Below are 15320 nucleotides of genomic sequence, written 5' to 3'. Positions count from 1 at the left end.
TGCCAGGGGGTGCAGTGGGGGATGGGGCAGGCTGGTGGGTGGGTGGCGTTCCCTATGCCAGGCAGCCAGGGCTTCTGCTCTCTGCTCTTTTCAGACGGAATGCTAGCCTGACGAGGCCTTAGCTGTGGCTCCCGTGTCCTCATGGTAGAGCTTTGGAGTGTGTCTGTCGCTTTTTCTTTATCCTACTTCGTATTTCCTCTGTGCCTAGGTTGTTTTTAATGTGGCATGTATACTCCTTTTGTATCATTGTGAACTTTTCTCCTTTGAATTTGAATAATCTTTGGTTTTTGCTGGCAGGCAGGCACCGTCTGGGGTGCGCTGAGCCCACTGAGAACTCCTCTAAGGGTCACACTGAGGGTGGGGCCCTGGCAGGCATGTTTACTCACCTGGGATCCTGGTTCCTTACTGGGTGAGCGTGAGCACGTGACCCAGGCTGGCCCAATCACATGTTCCCTTGCTGAACTGGGGGCTTGGTGTTCAGAGTCAGCTCTGGCCCTCAGTCAGTCTCCAGGTGTGGCCCGTATTGAGGGACAGATGAAGGGAAGACTGCGGGGTGTCTGTCCTCCCCCATGAGTCCAGGAAAGCATCTGCAGAGAGAGGCAGTGACAAGAAGCACCGTGGCTCTGCCTCCTCAGTCCCTGGCTGCTTTTCTAGTTCTCACGGGACCAAGGCTGGCCCTCACTCCTGACAGGGGTTGCACGGGACAACGTGTCCTTAGAGTGAATAACCCTTTTGGCCTAAGGGCACTGAAAGTCTTCACAAAACAGCTGATTTACTGCAGCGTAAAACTGGGAGAACCACTTAATCCAACTAGACCTTGTCTCTGAGTTCAGGGCAGCAGCACCCACCCTCAGCTTTGTCCACAGTTCTGAGACCTCCTCTCTCCATAGGGGCATTATCAGTCTTCCCCACAAATAAAGCCCGCCTTTTTCTCTTGGTGCCACTGTCCCTTCAGGGCCATGTATTCTATACACACACACACACACACGCACACACACACGCACACACACACACACGCACACACACACACACCTGTCCCCACTGCCCTAAGCCCATCACTTTGCCCTTCCACCCAGATGTACCCTCTTCACCTGATGCTCCCCACCCTTCCAGAGGGCTCCAAACTCAATACCACCTCCCACTCCCATCCTTATCTCCTATAACCCTTGAAATTCTTGGTCCAGAGCAGGGAGCACCTGTGCAGCTGGGGTGATGGGAGAGCGTGGGTTGGGAGGCAGGAGGCTTGAGGTCCAGCCCCCCATCTGCTGTGGGTCCATGTGCGACCTTGGGGGAGGTCTTTGTCCTCTCTGGGACCCTGGCACAGATAGAAGTCAAGTCTGGATGACTCTGCTTTTAAGGCTGCAGAATGGAGGCCTAGGGTCTTCCAAAGAGTGGGCCCTAAATTCAGTATGACTGTTGTCCTTATAAGAAGAAGAGGAGACACAAACACAGGCACAGGGTAGAATGCCACGTGACAACAGGGGCAGAGATTGGAGTAATGCATCTGCAAACCAGGACATGCCAAGGCTTGCTGGCCACCACCAGATGCTAGAAAGAGGTGAGGAAGTCTTCCCTAGAACCTGCAGAGAGAGCATGGGCCTGCCCAAACTTGGATTTGGACTTCTATCCTCCAGAACTGTGAGAGAATAAATTGCTCTTGTTTTAAGCCCCCCAGCTGTGGTGCTTGCTTATGGTGGTCCTAAGAAACACATATGGGGGGCCCTTCAGCTAACTCTGTGGACTTTACCCAGCTTTCCTCCCAGCCCGAGGCGCCCTCTCCCACTGCTGCCTGCCTCCTTCTTTCTGTTTCAGCCACACCAAATAATTGTTCCCGTTTTCCCTTCCATGTCTTTTCTCATGCTGTGCCAGAAAACACATCTCTTCACCAGGTTCACTTCTACTCACGCTTTAAAAGCCTCCCTTGGGGTGGGGGGGTGGGGGTGGGGGAAGCCTCTCTTAGATAGTCATCTCTTCCAGGAATAATAGCAAACATTTATTGAATCTTACTGTGGGTCACGCACTATGCTAAGTGCTTTCTGTGAATTGTTTCATCCAGTCCTCACAACACCTCCGAGAGAGAGGTGTCCTCATCCCCATTTTACAGATGGGGGAAACTAAGCCCCAGAAAGGTCTCTGTGAGCTTCCCACAGTCATAAGGGGAACAGGCCTGCGTGGCAGAAGCTGTGCTCTGCCGCTGCCCCGTGTCACTACCACCCCTGCCTGGGGAGCCCTCACCTTCCCCAGGAACATCTGCTCTTCCAGGCCTCCAGCTGCTCATGTTTCAGGATAACAAATTATGCTGTAACAAGAGGTGGAATCAAATGCCGGCCAAATAGTTTTCCACAGTCATTTCATGCAAAATAATTCCAAGGCATCCGTCTTCCTCACCATGTGGGGTTAGAACACATGGAGCCGGGAAGGACAGAGGAGCCAGACCCTAACCTGGCTCTCACAAATAAACAAGGCACAGGCGACATCACCGCCAGCAGGCGGCTGCCGCGTAAATCAGGGCTTTTATGGGGCGAGTGGCCTGTCAGGGCCCAGACCCCCTGCCTGGCCTCTGAGAGAGAATGCCAGTGGACGCCCTTGTGATGGAGCCAGGACCACTCACTGATATGCCCACCCAGGGTCTCCTGCCAGGTCCTCAGCCCCACCTGGCAGCCCCCTCCCCCCGCCCCGAGGTTCACCAAGGGCCAGCTGCCAGCATGCACGCCCACCCACTGATTTTCTCACTCATTCATTCTGTACTCTCGTTCACTCTGTACGAGGTGTGTAGTAAGCAATCAGTAAAAAACTTCTTGAACGAATAAATTTTCTCACTTCTTTCCACCTCTTTTTCCCACCTGCCTCCCACTGACTCTGTAGCACTGAGGCCTCCAAGATGCAAAGCCCCTGGTACCCCCACTCGCCACAGAGCAGCACCTTCAGAGCAGGGTGTCGTGTGTCCTGGGAGTCCTTGGAGGCTGAAGTAGATACCCCCTCAGAGGCCGTGCTTCTTTCCTTGGTGGGTGAGAAGTGAGAGAAAGTTCAGGGCTCAGTCTTGGTTACCCGGTTAAGCTCTTGATTGATAGGCTGAGAAGGCCCCAGGTGATGGTGGGCATCAGGGCAGGAAAGGTGGCAGGGAGGTCCGCTGCACCTCTGTTGATTTTGGCTTCAGAGCCGAAGTTCACACAGTTCTCCGGTGCTGACCCATGGGGTCTGATTAACATACAACGCCCAGCCCCTCCTGCTCACACCTCTAGGCTTTTGCAGACACTGTTTCTTCTATCTGGACCTGACCTGCCAGGCCGAGGAGCTGGAACTTTGTCCGGGAGAAGCGGAAGGCCCATAATACTCCAGGCGCTAAAACCAGGCTGGGCCCCATCGTGCTGAGATGGGGCAGGAGGGCTTGGCAGAGGAGAAAGGGAATAGAACAGGGTCCCCAGGCTGTATGGCTTTGTGCCAGTCAGGGCCCCCTGCAGAGCTTCAGTTTCCCCTTCTGGCAGCGGGGTTGCACTCAGGGATGCCCTGACGTGGGGTATGAAACAGGGCTGGAGCAGGGAGGACTGGGGGAGGACCAAACTAGAAACTCTCCCTCATCGGAGCTATTCTTGTCCGTTCGTGCAAAGCTGCTCCCCAGGAACCAGAGAGATATGGCTCCGAGTGTGCTGATGGAGTCCCCTGGGACAGGACAGGAGGCCCGAAACCCCAAGGTCCCTAGGCACAGCCTGGGGGCTGGGGCCCCTCCAGGCTAAGGCCTTGTGTCAGGTCTGGCAGGAGCTTCTCTTTCTGTCTTTGGAGCTCCAGAAAACAACCCAGACGTAAAGCCGGCGGGGCGGGCCTCCTGACGGCCAAGACCCCGTGTGGCTCCAGAAGGCAGCGGGTGCTGGCTCTGTGCTGGGTGAGCCCTGCAGGGCCAGCGCTGGCCCATCTGCTCCGAGAGTCAGACACCGAGCCTGAACAATAGGCCATGTTGGCCAAGACGTAGGACGATAGAGTTGTTAGGAACAGACTCTGCTCCTAGGGCCGGCATTTGCTAGCTGTGACTTGAGGCAGTGATTTTATCCTCTTTGGGTTTCTGTTTCCACATCTGTAAACTGGGAATAAAACTCCTGTACCTTGCAGAGCTGTTGAGGGGCTCAGATGAGTTGATGTGTGTATGGTGCTGAGCAGTGGGTTGGCGAGGTCCGTGCTCTCAAATGGTAGCCATCACTGCAGCACCCAGACCGGGCCTCTGGAGTCTGGGGTGTGGAGAAGATGGGCGGCTGGGAGACAGGGAGGGCTGGAGAGGTAGGGGCTCTCTGGAAGTCACGGGAGAAAGCACCCCCGTTCATGTTGAGGGATCTCTTGCCCTCTGGCCTGACTGAGCTTCCCTACCACATGCCCTCCTGTGGGCAGGAGGATGTCCGTCCCAGCTCACAGCAGCCACCAGGCCCCTCAGGGCAGGGAGACGATGACCTCAGGCTCCAGGAGCGAATTCTAGCTTCATCACTTGCCCACTGTGGGATTTTGGGCCTCCATGATGGAGCCTCAGTTTTTCCCCTAGTGAAATAGGTCTAATGCCATCTACCTAATTCAGACGGAAATGAAATCAGGTGAGGTGATGGGGGTGAAAGGCATGTGCACAGGTAAGGGATTCAGGTCTGAGAGTTAGAAGATACCTCAGGGCAGGCCTCAGACACTATCTCTGTGTAGACAGGACACTGAGCTGCAGAGGGGACAGTGATGTGCCACTGCCACAGAGTGACCAGACGTGGCCCGGGCTGGATGGACGCTGAGCTCAGACCCCAGCAGGCCTTCCCCCGCCGGGCCCACAGCCTCCTGGAGGCCAGCATAAGTGTGGCCACCACCTCATCTGATGCCTCACTTTTCAGATGGGTCTTCTGGAAACTGCCCGATGGTGCCCAGTATAGCAGCGGCAGAACTCGGGGTCGCCCTGCCATACCTCCCCTCTCCTGGCCAAGCCACACAGGTCTGCCATGAGGACACACAGTGCCTGAATCAGCTGGAGATTCCAGAATCAGCCCGGGGCTCCGTCACAGCCCCATTTCCTCAGGCTCGGTCCTCAGCAAGCCAGCGAAGCCTCATCTCTCTCGTTGCCCAGGGGAAAACTAGGTGGTGTGTGGAAAGAGCAAGAGATAGATAGTGATAGGCCCTACTAGGCTCCTGGATTCTCAACTCCTGAATTTGCTCCAAGGCCCCCTTTGCTCTCTTATGGCCCGAGGGCCCCAGTAAGGCTCTATGGTACCTTTATGAAAGTTAGAAAAAAGGCGCCCATTTGAGCAGATACAGTCCCATGCCAGGATTTCACCACCCATTCATCCCCTCAGTGGGCTGCCCTTGTGCAGTGAACACCCTGCACTACTGGCCCTGCCCAGCCCGCTCTGCTCTTCCCTCCCAGCTGGGCCTACTCTATTCTTGGGGCTCCCCCGGAGTGCCTGGCCGGGGAACCCTCTCCCCAGTCTCCTTATCTTCCTTCCCAGGACCAACCAGACACCCCTCCTGTGTCAGGATGCTCCATGGGACCCAGGCAGGGGGAAGGACCATGCCCAAATTATGAAGCTTCTAGAATTCTCCAGCTTAACTCTTGGCTTATGGCTTCAGACTCCAATTGTGAGGAAGCACCAGAGCTCCCTCTCCTTCCACGGATGGGACTCAACGCTCACTTGCAGTGGCCTCCTCTTCTTTGAAGGTCTCTATATTCTCCATGGAGATAGCATGGGCTGTCCGTACTAGCTGCCCTGCAGATCTGGTCCTATAACTTCCCCCGGAAATCCTACCTCTGCTCCCCAACACCCACAGAACAAAGTTGGAACTCCTTCGCCCAACCCCCAAGGTCCTCACAGCCCAGCCCTGTCCTTACCTTCAGCCTCACTACAAGGCCCTCCCTTCCTCACCTCTGGGTTCCCGGCAGACAGAATCCTTTCATTCCCAGAAGGCACCAAGTGGCTTCAAGCCTTCAGGGTACTTGCCTCCCAGTGCTCCCCTGCTCTGGAAATGAGCTAGAAGCTTGCCCCACGGCACAGATCCCAGCAGTTTACCCAGAATGTTCACAACCATTAGCTCCTTTGAACCTCACCATAGCCCTGTTGAGAGGGTAGGGCAAGGATTTTATGTCTCTGGCATCTAGCAACATACTCACTTTTAGATGTTGGATGAAGGAAGGATGGATACGGTGGGCAGATGGGTGCATGACTGGATGGCTTGATGGGTGGGCAGAGACTGGATCTGAAGACAGGGCAGGAAGAATTTGAAATGTGGTAGAATTTGTGCAGCCCAAGGGACCTCCTGGAGGGAGTTCTAGTTTACGCAACTGGGTGAACTGGGGGTGGGGAGGGAGGCAGCCAATGATCTCTGGGACCAGGGAGGGGAGGAAGGACCTCCATGAAGGTGCAGGGCATGATGGGAGGCAGGCAGCAGCTGCAGAGACCCCCTTTCTCTTTCTGGCTAGTCGGGCACTGCCCAGGGATAATGAACTTGGTGATTCCCCAAGCCACCCCAGTCAAATGTTAGAGGGGCCTCGCTCTGCTCCAGCTGCCCACATCCAGCTCTGGGGGCCCTTTCCCAGGAGTGCTTGGGCTGCAGGTGGGGTAAGCGGGGCTGGGGGAACTTTCAACACCAGGCAGCCTACCCTAGAGGTGAGGGCCTGGAATCGTCCGTCACAGGGGCCTGGGACTTAGACTTCTCAGTCTTCGCAACTGCCAAAGTGGGTATGAGTCAGGGCTTTGCAGGGTGAGGAAGGATAGTCTGAAAACCATTAACAGAGAATCTTCAGTCCAGGGGAGACACAGAGCAGAGGTGCATGGCCCCTGCAGGAGAAGTTGGGTGGGGAGGTGAAGAGGGGTTGAGAGCCGGACAGGAGGGGTCTCTCAACCACAGCGCCATCCCTCCTCCACCGCATGCTCCATCCCAGGTTGGACGCGAACCAGTGCATGTCTGTATATCTGTGCGTGTCTGTGTGTCTGTGTGTGTAATCAATGTACCTGCCTCTTATGATTGTTAGGCGGCTTAAACAAGCTAACCCTTCGTAAAAGGCTTGGTGCAGGGCCTGGCACTTCCTAAGTTCCCTATAAATATAAATATTCCTGAGTTCTCCCTGATGAAGGGGAGAGTACAGTGGTAAAGAGCCCAACTCTGGAGGCAGGCTGCCTGGGTCACTAAGTGTCAGCGACAGTCAGCACTGTGGGTTACTGTGGGTCTGTGACCACCTGTGTTTGGTCCTCAGCGGCAGCAGTTCCATATGCTCTGCTCAGCTCTCTCCCCATCTCTCGTTGGCAGCACTCCCTCTCGAGGCACTCCGCTCTCATCAGACAGGATGCTCTTGTTGCAAAGGGAATGCACTCTAACTTCCTGCCACTCAAACTCACCAGAGTCCGTTCCCACTCTCACTCTGTCCTCCTGCTGGCCTGCCCCATAGAAGAGACTTCCTGCGTCCCATCTCTGGGCTCCCTGCCTCTTCCTCCCTCTGGCAGATCCCTTCTCCACCCAGCACCTCCCCACTTTGTCCTCACCCGCTTCCATCCCTGTGGAAACACGTTCAACTTCCTCCCCCACCCCTCCGATCAGCAGGCCCCCTGCCTCCCCTCCACCCTGAGCCTCAGGCCCGGCTCACCAGTGCCCCCACCTCCCCCAGCCCACCCCCACCCCTGCCCTGCTCTCCAGACACCCCTTTCCCTGGCTCCCTCCCATCTCTTGGGCCACAGGAGCCGCTTCTCCTGCCAGAGTTGGTAGTGTCCCCCCTCCATGCTCCACGCCTAGCTGCCCTCACGCTGTCTGCTCCAGCCTGTTCTGGCTCCAGCAGCCAAGTGCCAGTCCACACATGGCCTCTGCTGCCTGGCCAGCTCTTCTGGGCTCCATTCACCTGCATCTGGTGGCCCCAGGCCCAGCTGCTCTGGGGAGGACAGGGTTTGAAGCCTGGGACAGACTGACGCCCACTCAAGTCTCTGCAGGCTTTTATGGAGTGCACAAACTCATAGATCCCATCGTCTCCGTGCATCTTCACCAAGTGTCCATCTTGCCCGTCTTGCATTCCACATGGGATGGGGGCTCACTCTCTCACACTGAGAGAATCCATCTCTCTGCCTGGAAGAAAGTCATCCTCTAGTGAGAGCTGCCCCTAGTGCATCAGAGACTGGAGAGGCAGAGACACACCGGGACAGGATGGTTGGAAGTGCTGCGTCATCCCTTCCAAGCTAGGTAGCCTTGGGAAAGTTCTTGCCACTCTCTGAACTCAGTCTACTTACCTGTCAGTGGGGACATACCACCTACCTCATTATGGGGACAGTGTTTGGCCTGAGCCTTGGAACAGAACAGGCATCCAGTGACTGGGAAGGCGGCAGGATTTCAAAACAGCTGGGCAGAAGGCAGGGCCATTAGCTGCCCCTTGCCATATGTGTCCCAAGGCTGCTGCACTGACATCCAGGACTTGATCCAGGGTTAAAAATGTCAAAGGCCACCTTACTGCACAATCTTGAGTCCTCTGTTGCCGCCTTGAAAGTCCTTTTCATGCCAAGGGCAGAGAGCAGGTGCCAAACAAAATCAAGGAATCATATCTATTCATTGAACAAACTTTCCCTGTCTCGTACTGCACGCACGGCCCTGTGCTGGGCGCTGACTCAGAGATCCACCAGACCCACTATCCCTGAGGAAAGCTTATGGATTGGTGCGAAGAAGGACATGTAAACAGAAAACTAACCCTCAAGGTGGTCACAGCTGGGACAGAAGGAAGCCTGGGGTCGTGGGAGCCGGGCCGGGGAGGTTCCAGGGAAGCTAGCACAAACTCACAGATCCCAAGAAATAGGGAACTTAAGAACCCAGATCCTGGGAATTCCCTGACAGTCCAGTGGTTAGGACTCAGCGCTTTCACTGCGGGGAGGCCCAGGTTCAATCCCTGGTCCAGCTAAATCCCGCGAGCCACGGGTGCGGCCAAAAGAAAAGAACCCAGATCCAAAATATGTGAGGCTTTCTGCGCACCAAGAGGAGGCAGTGAGTGTGGTCCCCTCGCTGGGTATCACCAGGACACGCAGGCGGGGTGGGGAGGTGTGGGTGACACCCCGAAACCCACTTGTTCTGCCAGATTCATCTCATCAGTGAATCCCTTAATGCAGTGGTCCCCAACTTTTGTGGCACCAGGGGCGGGTTTTGTGGAAGACAATTTTCCATGGACAGGGAGTGGGGGTGTGGGTTGGTTTCGAGATGATCAGGCATTAGATTCTCATAAGGAGCGTGCAACCTAGGTCCCTCGCATGCGCAGCTCACAGTCGGGTTCCTGCTCCTATGAGAATCTAATACTGCTGCTGATCTGACGGGAGGCGGGGCTCAGGCGGTAATGCGAGCGATGGGGAGCGGCTGTAAATACAGATGAAGCTTCGCTCCCTTGCCTGCCGCTCACCTCCTGCTGTGCGGCCCGGTTCCTAACAGGCCACGGACCGGTACCCGTCTGTGGCCTGGGGGTTGGGGACCCCTGTCTTAATGGACCAGAGAGGGTCATGGAGCCAGATTATACTTTCATGTCTATAAGGTTGGTTTTCTAAAGGTGGGGTAGGGAAGGGGCATCAGGGTGCAGTACAATGAGCTCAGGCCAGGCCTAGCCCTACTCTGCCATGTACCATCTGTGTGACCCTGGGGAAGTCACTCTCCCTCTCTGGACCACAACTTTTTCATCTCTAAAGTGGGAGCATGCATTCCCACCTCCAGGGCTGTGCTAAGGATGAACAGAGATCACGCATAGGGATGCACGGGCACAGGGCTAAGCATAGTGTAGGGATTCAGCAAACGTCACTTTTCTTTCTTTGCTCTGAGAGAGCTGGACCATGCCCAGGACACACTGCCCTGGGGAGTGACGGCAGCCTGAGCAGCCGGGTGGGGGGGACACTGATGTGTTTCAGGGACCCCGGGACCGAGGCAAGCCGCTCCTGGGACAAAGCCGCCTGCTTCCTCCTCTTCATTCCCACAGTTTTCCTTCCGGAAGAAAGGCCCCTTGGGAGGGAGAAGGAGCGATGGGAAGTGGAGACAGGGCACGGCGCGGTGGGTGGAGAGGGCTCACACCAATATGTTTTGGTGGTGGTTCTTTCTCTTTTGATCTCTGAGCTGCTGTTCCTGACTGCAAGCTTGGGGACAGGCGGGGATACCCCAACCTAGATGGGCCACTGGGGCACTAGGCCTGGAAGGGGTCCTGGACTTGGGAGGTCAGGGCTTCAGACTGCTCCTGGGGAGACCTTGGGCTCAGCTTCCTTCCTTTCTAGGCCTCAGCAACAGAGAGGATTTGGACAACCTGAGCCCAAAGACCCTTCCAGCCCTAACATTCCAGAGCCAGGGTGTGGGAGAGCAAATCTGCATTCCAGGCTTTTCTCTGCCACCCACTCGGAGACTCTCAGCCTCTGTCTCCTCGGTTTCCCTGTCTGAACAATGAGTGGGCTGATCTTGGTGATATAAGGACATCATGGGTCCTTTCCATTGTTTTGAGTGTCTCCTGGGGTGGCATTCTAGACCTCTTTCCCTGAGTGTGGCCATCCAAGAGGAGGGGGCAAGAGTGAGAGATGGGAAGTGGGGAGGGGAGGGGGCAGAGAGGGCTGGACTCTGGGGCCTGGAGATGGGGCCCTGGATGTGGAGCCCCAGCCCAGGCCACTTCAGGGACAGTGATCCCTCCCTATGTAGCATACAGAGCCCCCCTACACCCCCTGTCACAGAATTCCTGTGAGCTAGCTGGCCAGGGGCCCCATTTTACAGATAGGAAGACCAAGGCCCCAAGGCAGGAAGGGATTTGCCCAGAGTCACAAGGCTGGTCAGTGGCTAAGGTGGAATTTGGCAGCAGCGGGGGGCGGGGGAGGAAACTTATGAAAACTCCATGGCTTCACACCCCTCATCACTGGCCACAGCGGCCCATCCTCCATAGGATGGCCATTGAGTGCCACCCTTCATGGTGCAGGGGAGGAACCTGAGGCCCAGAAGAGAGCAGGGCCGTGCACTCTCCCCATTGACTTTAGTTGCAGTGTCTGTGACAGTCCACAAAGCCCAAACGTCTTCGCTAGCAGCCTTGCTTGCTGTCTAAAATCCCCTATCAGAGGCCCCATAACTGGGTAAATAAAGCATGTGTCCTGAGACCCACGTGCTGAGAGGCGCAGAAGACAGAAAAGCATTACAGGCATGTGGTATCCTCAGACTCCAGGACAGCCAAGGAAGAAGGAAACCCAGGGATTAGTGGGGGACAAGGGGTCCAAAAGGGGACAGGCGCTTGCTGGGGCCCACAGAGGGTTGAGCTCAGTCAGGCAGCCAATCCAGGCCCTGCTTCCCCAGCCCAAGTTGCCCCCTCCTTCTGCCCCTGCCCCAGGCCCTTACTTCTATGTATGGTCCTGGGAGCAGGAGGGCCTAGAGCGACAGGGAACACCTCCCCCAACCTGGGTCCCTCTTCCAGGGGGTGCTGTGGGCCGCAGCGGATTAATGGTGCAGAGGCCGCTCATTTCCTCTGGAGATAGGCCCCACCACACAGCCCCCCATTGTTGGCGGCCCTTATCTCGGGAAGTTCCGCTGGCTGCATCCGGAGGAGGCATTCGGGCCCCTCCGGCCCCGGCCTCACCTTTCTTTGCCTCTTGGAGGCTGGAGAGCTTGGCAGGGCTGGGATCATGCAGGCTTGATGCGTGCCCTCCCACTCCCCCTCAGAAGTCTAGACATCACCTGAGGGTCAGGGGGCTCCACGGAGGGTGCAGCTTGGCGGGGCTGGGGTTCTCAGCTGGGTTTCAGAAAAGAAGACCCGGGGGAGTCAAGGATGACCTGGGAGGGGTAAGGCTGGAGGTAGGGAGGGTGGGAGGCAGTGCAGGGAGAGAGCTGGCTGCACTCAGGGATCCCACCGGGATAGGGCGGGGCAGGTGCCACGTTCCTCTGCTTCAAACCCTCCTCGAGGACTGCACGCAGCCTCTGCCCATGCTGGCCCCTCTGGCGGAGCGCCCTCCTTGGGGTGCTGACATCCACCTTAAGATGTAACATGGGTATCACATAACTCCTTCAGGAAGCCTTCCCTGACCCCAGCTTGTTGGGGACCCCCCAGCCAGGCTCAGTACCCTTCAGCCCCTGAGCTTCACCCCCTGCGCTTCACCCCCTGCCCCATCAGAGCCCTGAGTATCTTGTGTAAATGCAGGTCTGTCCCCCAACTAGACTGGACGTGTTTTGATGGTGGCGACCCCTGTGTCGTCAGGACTTGCCCCAGACCCACGCTCTCCAGCCCGGCAAGGAGTTGGGCCCACTGAAGCTTGTTCCCCAGCCACGGCTGCCTCCCACAGACACTCTAGGGCCCTCCCCACAGACCTGCCTCTGCTGTCAGCCCACCTAGCCTTTCACCACCATGCTTTTGTCAAGAATGTCCCTCTACCTGAAACGCCCTCGCCACGTTTCCTCCTGGCAAAATTCCAGCCATTCATTAGGGACCACTCAGGGGCCACCCCCACTTGGAGTCCTTCTGAGCCCACCACTGATGCGGACTTTAACAAATGTCTCTCTCCCTTCTTGATCAGAGCAGCTATGTTCAATAAATAGTTTGGTTAAAAGGGTCCAACGGCTTAAAAAAAATAGAGTTTAAAACAACTGATTTTGTCCATCTAACCCTTAACAGATAAAGACACTGCTCATCTGATATTTTATGAGAAGTCTAGAAAACAGTAGGTTTTCATTTTAACAGAGGCTTTCAATACCTTCCCCCCAAGAAGTGATTTAATGGAGGTAATTTAGTCAGTGCGAGAGTATGATAAAGCAGTGATATCTGGGGACAAAAGAGTCTACCCAGGCCTCTACACCCTACCCTGAAGGCAGCTTTCAGAAAGGGCTGGCTTTCAAAAGTCCTCACTCTTGTCACACAATCCACCCAAACTCCTGGAACTGGACACGCAGAGGCATGGAAATCTTAGGAGGAATCAGGGAGTCCTGGCATGGACACCTCAGCGCCTCCAAGAGGTGCAGCATCTGAGAGCCCAAGGATCTCACTTAGTTCTTGGCCCCTGGAGTGAGGGGTGCTTCAGGCAGAGGAGGTCCCCGACCTGGTGGCCACAGGCAAGTTACTCCCCTCCCCTCATTTCCTCTCCCCTCCCCTCCCTCCTCTGTCCTCTCCTCTTCCCTTCTCTGGGTCCCCTACTCTAAACCTGCTCTTCTGGCCGCCCAGCCTCTGTGGGGCTTAGAGGATGCTGCCAGTACCACTGCTTTCCCCATCTGACAGGAGAGCTGGCTCACAGCAGTCCCCTCTCTCCCGCCCTCAGCTCCACCTGTACAGACATCTACCTTCTCCCAGGCCAGCCCAGGAGATGGGGGATGGGAAGAAGAGCCCCCCCCGCCCCCCCCCACACACATACACACACATAAAGAGGCTCGGACAATCTGGCTGGATGGGTGTTGGCACCCAGCAGGTGCTCAGTAAATGCCTTCTCCTGCTGCTGTCACCACAGCACAGGAGATGGAGCACACACTAGATCGGGACAGCAGCTTTGCCTCTCTGAGCCTTTGCTTCCCATCTGCAAACTGGGGGTGATGAGAATCCCAACCTCCCAAGGCCACGGGGAAAGCTAATTGAGAAAATGTGCATGAAATGCCCAGCCTGCTCCTGGCTCTGGCAGCCTGAAGGTCAGGCCTCACGGCTCTGTCTTCATCTTAGGCGGAGGGCAGTGGTGGCTACTTAACCACACATACCCAAAGGCATTATCTGAAAATCAGGAGGTCAGTGAGGTGGCCCTCGGCATGGTCCAGGGGAGAGGCGATGTGGCCTGAGCTGGGCGGCGCTCGGAGGGAGTGACATTTGTCATGTCCCAGCGGTCCCTATCCTACAGAGGGGAAAACTGAGGTCACCCAGCAACAAATCAGGGGTATAGCAGGGTTCTGAGGCAAGTCAGAGCTCTGTCTTCAGCCCCTCACCTGGGCCTGTGTGTCTAGACCTCCTGCCCTACTTCCCAGGATGCCCTTGTGACCTCCTGTGTGGTTGGTAGAACAGCAGCAGACTCAGTGGGGCTCCAGGCCTGACCCATTCCCAGCCTCTCCCTTCTAGACTCCAGGAAGTCTGGAGCCCTGCAGACTCCCAGGAAGGTCCCTGGCCTGGGCCGGCCAGGGCCTCTGTAGGTTGAGACACTGGGAAGACTGAGGGCTTCAACACCAAGCTTTCATGTGCTGAAGCTAAGGCAGAGCCAAGTGTGACCATAGTGGTCATCTGGGCCATCAGAGGGGAAAAGGTGCCAGAGAGGGCCATGTCTTGCCCAAGGACACACGGTGAATTTCAGGACACAGAGCGGACCACTCTGTAAAGGATGTAGCTTTCACATCCGTCCTCACCCCAACCCTCCCTGTAGGCTGTGAGGGAGGCAGGGATCATGATTCCCATTTTACAAACAGAGAACTGAGGGTCAGAGAGAGGCAGTGATTTGCCCAAAGACACAGAAAGACACAGACTGTGTCTGTCTCACTCCATATTCTGAAGTCTTTCCCAGTTCTCATCCTCTCTCTCACTCAGCCATTGCTGATCAATCGGCCGACCTTTTCCAAGCACTTAGCCTGACATAGAGGACCCAGAGAGGAACTGGCCACACTCTCTGCCTTCAAGGGCTCCTTGTCTGAAGTGGCCAGGAAAAAGTGCATGTAAAGGAAAGCAATAAGAAAGGAGGAGGGGTAGGGGACTGTGGACTGGAGAAGTCAAGGAAGACTTCGTGTAGGAGGTGGCATTTCCAGAATTGTTTGAATGAGAGGAACTAGAGAGGGAGTCCGTAGGTGTGGCTGGGGAAGCAAGGAATAAACTAGACTGACAGCATATGTGCCTCATAGAGGGGAATGCAAAGCAGTTTTTCAAAGGTGTGGTGTGGTAGAAAGAGCTCTTGATGCCAGATCAGACAGACCCAGATACTAGTAAAATCCCAGAGGCAGAGGCTTCATGCTCCTCACTTTGAATCTTCAGCCCCTAATAATGGGTCTGGCATCAGGAGTCAGTCGAATAAATGAATGACCCCGATTCCAACAAGTACTAGCTAAGTGCCTTGGGCAAGTCACTCCACTTCCATAGCCTCAGCTTCCTTATCTGTAAAATGGGGAGAACTGTAAAATACCCTTGACATGGTTATTGAGAAGATTCAGTAAGGAAATATCTGTAAAAAGCTTTATATCATGCTTGGCACATGGTAAGGTGCTTAGTATCTTAAGATATTTTTACTTTCCTTCATTCACTCCTTCTCATGTACAACTTAAAAGTGCTTAAAAAACCATAAAGCTGTTGGCCCACTCTGTGAGCCCTTCTCAAGTATTCAGACAGGAATGTACGTAAAATGGAGGCCTTGCTGGGACAGGCTGAAGTAATGTCATTTTCAGAAGCAGCAAACTGCAGC

Source organism: Stenella coeruleoalba, assembly GCF_951394435.1.
Source record: "Stenella coeruleoalba genome assembly, chromosome: 8".
Taxonomy (NCBI): domain Eukaryota; kingdom Metazoa; phylum Chordata; class Mammalia; order Artiodactyla; family Delphinidae; genus Stenella; species Stenella coeruleoalba.
Note: the sequence above shows the minus strand (reverse complement) of the source record.